We start from the raw sequence: 10,029 nt of genomic DNA on the forward strand, positions 1-10,029 counted from the left end.
CGCGATAGTTCTTCCAGAAGCATCTCCGGGCCACGACTGACTGAGCCTTCCATCTTCTTTTGATGCTTTCTGCATCATTCAATATTTTGTCCATAGAATTCTTCAATATTGCAAAGTGCTGAATATGTTCTTCCCTTTTCCAGGTCTTTACATATTTCAATATAACACTTCACTTTGCCTTCTTGAAGTGCCCTTTGAGATTTTCTGTTCAACTCTTTTATTTCCTCATTTCTTCCATTTACTTTAGCATCTCTATGTTGGTGAGCAAGTTTCACAATCTCTTCTGACATTCATTTTGGTATTTTCTTACTTTTCTTTTTAATTATCCTTTGCTTTCTTCCCGGATAATGTTCTTGATGTCATCCCACAACTCTCTGGTCTTCGGCTATTAGTGTTTTATGTAGCAAATCTGCTCTTGAGATGGTCTCTAAATTCAGGTGGGATATATTCAAGGGTCATATTTTGGTTCTCTTGACTTTTTAAAATTTTCTTCAGCTTCAGTCTAAACTTGCAAATGGCAATTGATGGTATGTATCACAGTCTGACCCTGACCTTGTTTTGGCTGATGATATTGAACTTTTCTACCATATCTTCCCACAAATGTAGTCAATTTGTTTCTTGTATATTCCATCTAATGATGTTCATATGTTTGTTGTCGTGTTGTTAAGTTCCGTCAAGTCAGTTCTAACTCATAGTGACCTTGTATAGGGTTTCTGAGGAGCAGCTGGTGAGTTTGAACTGCTGAGCTGGTTCAAACTGATCTTGCTTTATCCTACAGTGCCACACCAAGATTCCGTTCATGTGTAGAGTCAACTTTTAAGTTGTTTAAACAAACTAATTGCAATGAGTAAGTCATTGTTCTTGCAAAATTCTATCATGTTATCTTCAGCATCATTTCTATCACCAAGGCCATATTTTCCAACTAGTGGTCCTTCCTCTTTGTTTCTAACCTTCACATTCTAATCACCAGTAATTATCAATACATCTTGAATGCACACATGATAAATTTCAGACTGAAGAAGTTGGTAGACTTTTTCAATTTCATCATCTTTGGCCTTAGTGGTTGGGTGTAAATTTGAATAATAGTGGTATCAGCTGGTCTTCCTCTGTGTTCTGGTGTGTATTAAGTGCTATCCAGTGGGTTTTGACTCATAGTGACTCTATAAAGAGTTTCTGAGGAGTGGCTGGTGAGCTTGAACCACCAATCTTGCAGTCCAGCACATTAACCCTCAGCACCACATATCACAGACAGTGTTGTATTTCAAAATAGGTCTTGAAATGCTCTGTTTCATGATGAATGCTATACCATTCCCCTTGAATTTTTCCTTCCCAGCATAGTAAACCATATGATTGTCAGATTTAAAATGGCCAATAACAGTCCATTTCAGCTCTCTAGTGCCTAAAATATCAATCTTTAAGCATTCAGTTTCACCACTTATCTGTCAGTTTGTTATAAATAATAGCAGTGTCAGATTTCAGCAGAGCTTCCCGACTAAGATGGAGTAGGAAGAAAGAGAGCCTAAGTACTTCTGAGTGTTTAGCCACTGAAAACTTTATGAATAACAGCGGAACGCTGCCAGGAAAGGGGCCAGAGGATGAAAGCATAATAAATAGCACCAGAATGTTGTCAGATATAATGTAGAAAGATGTGCCCCTCAAGTTGGAAGGTACTCAAAATACAATTGGGGAAGAACTGCCTCCTCAAAGTCAAGCTGGCCATGCTGACGTCAGTGGAGTAAAGCTGTGGGGACTTCACTTGTTCATAGGGCACAATTCAAAGGAGGAAAACCAGCTGCAAACATCCATTAATAGTCAGAACATGGAATGTACAAAGTATGAATCTAGGAAACTGAGTACAAGTTGCATCAATGCCAATTTGCTATAAAAAGTCTGAGAATCTGATACCGGGGTTGTGCTAGTCAACATAGAAAAAAGAACTCCTTCTAGTAAAAGATAAACCCAACGGAACATGTACTGCAACTAGGCATTGTGCCATGTGCATTGGTAGTTGTAGTTTTATAGAATATTTATAGATACCCTTGAGGTAGATAGGTGGTTAAACACTTGCTCAAGGTCACACGGGTAAGAAGTAGTGAAACAAGAATTTTACCCTAAGATGAGTAGTTTTTCTACTGTCTTTTTAGGCTGGGAATAACTAAATAATTACATTAAACTAAATTCTGTTAACGTTTATTGAATTTATGATGTATCATGAACCGTGTTCAGAGTCTTGGCTCCCAAGCCACCATCCCTGTCCACTGAGTGCTTACCGTAGAGTTGAGAAGATTTAAGCAGATATCCTACTTTCTGGAATTTATGTATCACCAATGTGGGGTAAGAATCAGAGGCACACAAAAGAGGGAGCCGCTAGTTCTGCTTTGCAGGACTGGGTGAAGGCTTACAGAGGACATCAACAAACCCAAAAAACACCCAGGGAGAGAAAAGTGTGAGTCCCTGAGTGGTGGGAATTGTTAACTCCTTTGACAACTAACTGAAATGTTGGTGGTTTGAACTGACCTGGAATCTTTTCAGGAGAAAGAGCTGGTGATCTATATCTGGAAAATCAGCCACTGGAAATCAACTCTGACTCACTGGGTCACCATGGGTTGAAATCAACTGGAAAGTAACATGTTTAGAAAGAGTGGGTGGGCTGGTGCCAGCTGAGGATGTAGCAGATGTGGGAGCACAAGGACAAAACCTCATAGAAGTCAATGGTGGGAGCAGTGGCATGGATGGCTTTCTAGGCAGGTGACTGGGAGAAAAACTTGAATGTCTGAGAAGAAGACTCTTTTGGGGGAGGAGAAAAAGAGATGGGTTTGAGAGAAAGATAAAAAGGATTTTGAGTACAGAGCTAATGATTTTGGGGCCACAGAGGTCACTGACAATTTTTGATGAGAGAGTGGTTTAATAAAAGCATTGCTTTAGGATAGTTCTGAAGGGTGCAGAATGGATTTGGGCTAAGAGAACCTTTTTGATGGAAATGTACAAAATGGTCCTATCATCTGGCAGCATAGTGGTTACAAATCAGGCTGCTAACCTTAGGGTCAGAAGTTTGAAATTACCAGCTGTTCCTGTAAAGATTTATAGCCTCAGAAACCCTGTACAGGGTCTCTATGATTCAGAAGCGACTCCACATCACATAACCACCACCACCACCATCCTCACATTGCCTTAGCCCCCTCCCCTTCTCCTTGATTATTCTAGTTTTCAAGACAACGGTGCTCTTTCCCATGCCTCTCCACTTCTACTCTGGCTTTGCCACTCTCCTCACTTCCTCCATCCTTTCCTTCAGATCCTTTCTTTAAAACGTGGAGCCAAGTGAATCCTGGTGTGGTGCTGTGGGGTAATGCATTGGACCACAAGTGAGAGGGAAATTTGGGTCCTTGTCAGGAAGGAGGGGGTTTCAAAGAAATACATCTGGGAAAACTATAAGTACAAAGCCAATGCTTTTGAGCTATGGAAGGCATAGAAAGTATTTGATAGGAGAGTGACCCAATGACAGAGTGTTAGAGCGCTGTGATTATCTCTGACCTTGAAGATTGACAAGTGAAAATCTCATTTCCTATATCCCCCCTCCCCACATCAGCAATCTAGAGAGGAAGAAAGTTTCAAACTTAGCTACTATCATCCCCACCATAGAACTGTGGTTCTCCTGTGTCCTTGCCAGGCATATCAGTGCTACCAAGTGGGAATTCCCTTGTGTGTTAAAGGGATCCTAGCTACCACTCTTGAGGGACAAGTCAGGAGAGAAAGCCTGCTGCACAAGTTGGGCCCTAGGTGGGTGTAGTGTGGTGAGCTTCGCCTCTGTGGTTATTGAGTCATGGGAATTGACCCAAGCTAGGGGTTTAGCCCTTGACGGTGGAGGACAGCATGGCAAATGCCCTAGGTAAGCCAGCCACTCTGCTGTTTCTCATATGTCATCTCTTCCTGCTGGTAAATGTTTAATAACTTGCTCTATGAAAAAAAAAGTCTTTATTTATAGTATTTCCTGATTTCTATGATATTAAAACTCCCACCATGACCAAGTAAGAGTTACCAGTATGATGTCACTGAATTCAGAGTCATAGTTGAGAAGAGATGTGCACAATTGGTTCTCACAAGTTGCTGTGAACTGGCTACAGCATACCTTGCCTTTCTGTATCTGCAAAGCACGCCAGACGCTTTTATAGGGAGCCCTGAAGATCCTAGAACCCCTTCATAATGTTTGATACTAAATGTTTTTGTTGTTGTTAGGAGTTATCACGTAAGTTCTGACTCATAGCAACCCTTCGTAGAACAGAACAAAACCCTGCCCCCTCCTGCACCATCCTCACAATCACTGCTATGCTCGAACCCATTGTTGTAATCACTGTATCAAGCCATATCACTGAGGGTCTTCCTTTTTCCCCCTGACCCTCTACTTTACCTTCTCCAGCATCAGGTCCATCTTGATAGCAAGTCTCACGTATTAACAAGATGTCGAACCATCCTTCTTTCTAAGGCGCATTCTAGCTGTGCTTCTCCCAAGACAGATTTGCTTGCTCTTCTGGTAGTCCATAGAACTTTCAAGATTCTTCTTCAACGCCATAACTCAGATGCATTGATTCTACTTCGGTCTTTCTTATTCATTGCCCAGCTTTCTCATGCATATGAGGCAATTGAAAACAGCATGGCTTGGCAGATGTAAAGTTGTCCTTAACAGACCTTTTTGCAGTTGATTTGCCTAATGTAATTGCTTGATTTCTTGACTGCTGCTTCCATGGGTGTTGGTTATGGATCCAAGTAAAATGAAATCCTTGACAATGCAATCTTGTCTCCATTTATCAAGATGTTATTTATTGGCCCAGTTGTAAGGATTTTTGTTTTCTTTATGTTGAGATGTAATCCATACTGAATGACGGTGGGGCGGTAATCTTTGATACTCATCAGTAAGGGCTCCAAGTCCTCTTTGCCTTCAGCAAGTAAGGTTGTGTCTGTTATCTGCATATTACAGGTTGTTAATGAGTCTTCCTCCAATCCTGCTGCCATGTTCTTCTTCCTATAGTTCAGCTTCTCAGATTATTTGCTCAGCATGCAGATTGAGTAAGTATGATGAAAGCATACAACTCTGATGCTTAACTTTCCTGGTCTTAAACCATGCAGTAGCTCCTTGTTCTGTTAGAAAAACTGCCTCTTGGCCTGTGCTCACACGAAGTGTTCTGGAAATCCCATACTTTGCATGTTAGCTTTAATTTGTCATGATTCACACAGTCCAGGCAAATGCCTTTGCATAGTCAATAAAAAACAGATAAAGATGTTTCTTGCATTTTTCACTTTCAGCCCAAATTCATCTGATGTCAGTAATGATATCCCTTATTCCATGTGCTCTTCTGAATTTGGCTTGAATTTCTGACAACTCCCAGTCAATGTACTACTACAACCATTTAAAAAATTATCTTCAGCAAAATTTTATTTGTATATGATACTAATGAGCTCAAGTGGAAACCACAAATGCGTTCTCTAGACTGTACTTAGCGAACAACTTGTACTTTGGGCTAAGCTACTGGAGTTTGGGGGTTGGGAGGTTTGTTGTTTCACATTTGTTAATTCTTCCACAAGCCATTATTCTGTATTTTAAAGGTTAGGCTGACTCATTGCTCTTGCTGCCACTAACTTTTCCTGGAAATTGGGGGTTGAGATTAAGATGTTTTATTTTTCTCCAAAGGAACATGACTTCCAGAAAGTTGTTCCAGAAACACTGAAAATTATACTACAGAAAGCTGGAGTTGTGCATGTGGCTAAGTTAGTTGATAATAATAATAATATTAACAATGACAAAAACATCTACAGCACTAACAACCTGTGCCAAGCACTAGGCCTCTTACTTGTAGAGTTAAGATGGACTGGCTTACGCTGCTGTAACCAACAACCACAGAATTTCATTGGTTAAACACCACAGAAGTACATTTCCTGCTCATGCTACAGAGTTTGACTGAGTTGCTCTGTATGTCATAGTCACTCAAAAATTCAGGCTTTTTTGAGGCCTGTGTTTCCATATCCACCCTAGTGTGAGAGGATAATGAACTGGTTCTTAAAGCTTCTGTCTGGAAGGACCACATATTATTTCTTTTCACATTCATTGAGTAATGCAAGTCACATGACCATGGCCAACTTCAATGGCGGTGAGGAAGTGCATCCCTACCACGTTTCTAGAAAGCAAAGTGTCATGAATATTTGACAATTGGGAATGCTAATGACTATTAACTGTACTTATTTAATTCTTGTCCATTTAATTCTCTAAAAGATACCAAAAGCAATGTAAACCCATTGTTGTCTAATTGATTTGGACTCATAGCAACCCTAGAGACAGCTAGAACTGTTCCATAGGCTTTCCAAGGCTGTAATCTTTACAGAAGCTGATTACCACTTCTATCTCCCTGGTGGCTGGTGGGTTTGAACTACTGACCTTTCAGTTAGAAACTAAGTACTTAACCACTTTAACATCAGAGCTCCTTTCTCTATGAAATAAATAATGTTATCTCTCCCTTAACAGATGAAGAGACAGAGGTTCAGAATCACAATGTATATTAGGGAACACAGTTCATATTTTAACCTTGGTGTGTCTGAATTTTATAAGTCAAGCTCTTAACCACTGCCATTTCTCAGCGCTTTGGTTTTCTTACCACTAAAGTAGAATCTTGCTGGGCTTCTGAGAAGGCAAAATGAAGTCATATGAGTAATGCAGCTGTAGTTGTTAGTTTTAATGTCTATTAATTGCCTTTAAAAATGGTATCTGTGTCTACATTTCCAGAGGCAAAGCCCTGGATGTAAGTAAGCTTCAGCAGTATGAGGAAAAGAATCAGCTAAATGCAAAAGGTAAAGGAGAGAAGCTGGCTTATTGTGACAATTCTTAGGTTTGGCAAGATTCATTGACAGTCCTTTCTTTGAGAAAATTGCATGGGTTATTGGATAGTGTGCAGACTTTGGAATTAAGTGGATATAATTGGAATCTTTAACTGTTGTTGCTGCTGTTAGGTACCATCTACTCAATTCCCACTCATAGCGACTCTATGTACAACAGAATGAAACACATTCTGGTCCTACATCGTCCTCACAATTATTGTTACACTTGAGCCCATTGCTGCTGCCACTGTACCAATCCATCTCATTGGGGATCTTCCTCTTTTTCACTGACCCTCCACTGTACCAAACATGATGCCCTTCTCCAGGGACTGGTCCCTCCTGATAATATGTCTGAAGTGTAAAAGATGAAGTCTTGCCATCCTGGCTTCTAAGGAGTATTCTGGCTGTACTTCTTCCAACACAGATTTGTTTGCTCTTTTGGCAGTCCATGGTACTTTTAATATTCTTCTCCAACACCATAACTCAAAGGGAACAATTTTTCTACAGCCTTCCTAATTTATTGTCCAACTTTCATGTGCATATGAGGCTATTGAAAATACCATGGTTTAGGTCAGGTGCAAAGGAGTCCCCAAACTGACGTCTTTATTTTTGAATACATTAACGAGGTCTGGTGCAACAGATTTGCTGAAAGCAATACATCGTTTGATTTCTTGACTGCTGCTTCCATGAGTATTGATAGTGGATCCAAGCAAAATTAAGTCTCTGACAACTTCAATGTTTTCTCATGATGTCATTTAGTGGTCCAATTGTGAGGATATTTGTTATATTTATATTGAGGTGCTATCCATAATGAAACCTGTTTTCTTTGATCTACATCAGTAAATATTTTAAACCTTCTTCTATTCCATCAAGCATGATTATTTTATCTGTGTATCCACAGGTAGGTTAATAAATTTTCCTTTAATGTCATGTTTTTCTTCAGATAATGCAACATCTTGAATTACTTGTTCAGCATACAGATTGAGTACGTATAGTGAAAAACTACACCTCTGGTGCACACCTTTTCTGATTTTAAACCTTTCAGTATCCCCTTGTTCTGTTCTAATGACAGCCTTCTGGTCCTTGTACAGGTTTCTCATGAGCACAAACAAAGGTTCTGGAATACCCATTTTCACAGCGTCATTCATAGCTTGTCAAGATCCCGATAGTATATAGCTTTTGCATAGTCAATAAAGCACAAGTAAAAATCTTTCTGGTATTCTCAGCTTTCAGCCAAGATGTATCTGATGTCAACAGTGATATCATTCCACATCGTCATCTGAATCCAGCTTAAAGTCTGGCAGTCCCATTGGATAAACTGTTGCTGCCATTTTTGAATTAGTTTCAGCAAAAATTTACTAGCATGTGATATTAATGATATTGTCTGATGATTTCTGCATTCCATTGGATCACCTCTCTTTGGGATTGGCACAGATATGGATCTCTTCCAATCAGTTTGCCAGTAAGCTGTCTTCCAAATTTCCTGGTGCAAATGAGTGAGTACCTCCTGTACTGCATCAGTTTGTTGAAAGGTATCACTTTGTATTCTACCAATCCCTGGAGCCTTATTTTTCTCCAATGCCTTCAGTGCTATCAGTTCTTGATTATATGCTACCTCTTGGTAGCATAGTGGTTATGAATCAGGCTGCTAACCTCATGGTCAGCAGTTCAAAACTACCAGCTGTTCCCCAGGAGAAAGATGAGGCTTTCTGCTCCCGTAAAGATTTACAGCCTCAGAAACCCCGTACAGGGTCACTATAGGTCGGAACCAACTCCACAGCACACCAGCACCAGCACCAGCACTTGAAATGGTTGAACATCAACTATTTCTTTTTGGTACAGTGACTCTGTGTATTCCTTCCATCTTCTTTTGATGCATTCTGCATCATTTAATATTATGCTCGTAGACTCCTTCAGTATTGCAAACCTAGGCTTAATTTTTCTTCAGTTCTTTCAATTTGAGAAATGGTGAGTATGTTTTTCCCTTTTAGTTTTCTAACTCCAGGTCTTTGTACATTTCAGTGTAATACTTCACTGTCTTCTTGAGCTTCCCTTTGTAGTTTTCTGCTCAGTTCTTTTACTTCCTCATTTCTTCCATTTGCTTTAGTATCTTTAAGCTAGAGAGCAAGCTTCAGAGTCTCTTCTGACATCCATCTTTTTTTAATTAAAGTTCTTATTGTAAATTGAGTGATACTTTACATGGGAGAACATCAGTTTTACATGTATTGTTTAATTGAAACGATTACAATATCTGTCGTGCATCATCATTCAACAGTATTTGCTTCTATTCTTTCTGGGTTTTTTTTTTGTTGTTGTTGTTGTTGTTGTTGGGGGAGGGGATATATACACAAAAACTCTCAGGAATTTATAATCATTTAAACAACCAAAGGGCACACTCTGCAAGCCTGCCTCCTGGCCATCAGCGCTCAGTCCCTGATGCTCTATCTCTCCATGTCCCCAATTCCATGATGCTCTATCTATCTCTCCATGTCCTCATCTCTGCCTCCATCTCTGGTGTCTCTGCTTCTCTGGATAGGGTCCTGCATTCCGCTTGTGCTTTTATCCCTTTATGGTCCTAGGGTCTTCTGTTTCTGGACTGTAAGATTAACTACTGCCCCCTTTTTGCTACATTTACAGTTGTTATGGTCACAATTAGTCATGATAACAATTACTCATTATTGAATCATTAGAATCGTATCCCAGTTTCCTTTCACCAGACATATCTAGATGAGATGAAAACTATTCCGTGGTGCTTCTGCCTTCCCCTCCATACTCTGAAATTAAACTCCCTCTTGAAAACTTGTAATCCAGTCACTTCATGCCTTTATAGCCCCCCTATTTTAGGTGGAGTCCTGGTGTGGCACTGTGGATTAATGCACCAGACTGCAAAGCCGTTTGAACTGTAAGGTCGGCAGTTCAAGCTTACCAGCTGCTCCTCAGAAACCCTATACAGGGTTGCTATGGGTTGGGATCGACTCAACAGCATTTAACAACAACAATTTTAGGTACCAATGTCTAAGTTGCCTGTCCCTATCAATCCTGTATACTGAGGGAATAGAATTGATACTTGATGTGAAGACTCCTTCCCTCTCAGTTGGTATTTTAAGCTACTACATCCATAAGTAAGGAGCTCTGGTAGTGTAGTGGTTATGAACCGGGCTGCAAACC

Source organism: Chrysochloris asiatica, unplaced genomic scaffold (genome assembly GCF_000296735.1).
Source record: "Chrysochloris asiatica unplaced genomic scaffold, ChrAsi1.0 scaffold00038, whole genome shotgun sequence".
Classification (NCBI taxonomy): domain Eukaryota; kingdom Metazoa; phylum Chordata; class Mammalia; order Afrosoricida; family Chrysochloridae; genus Chrysochloris; species Chrysochloris asiatica.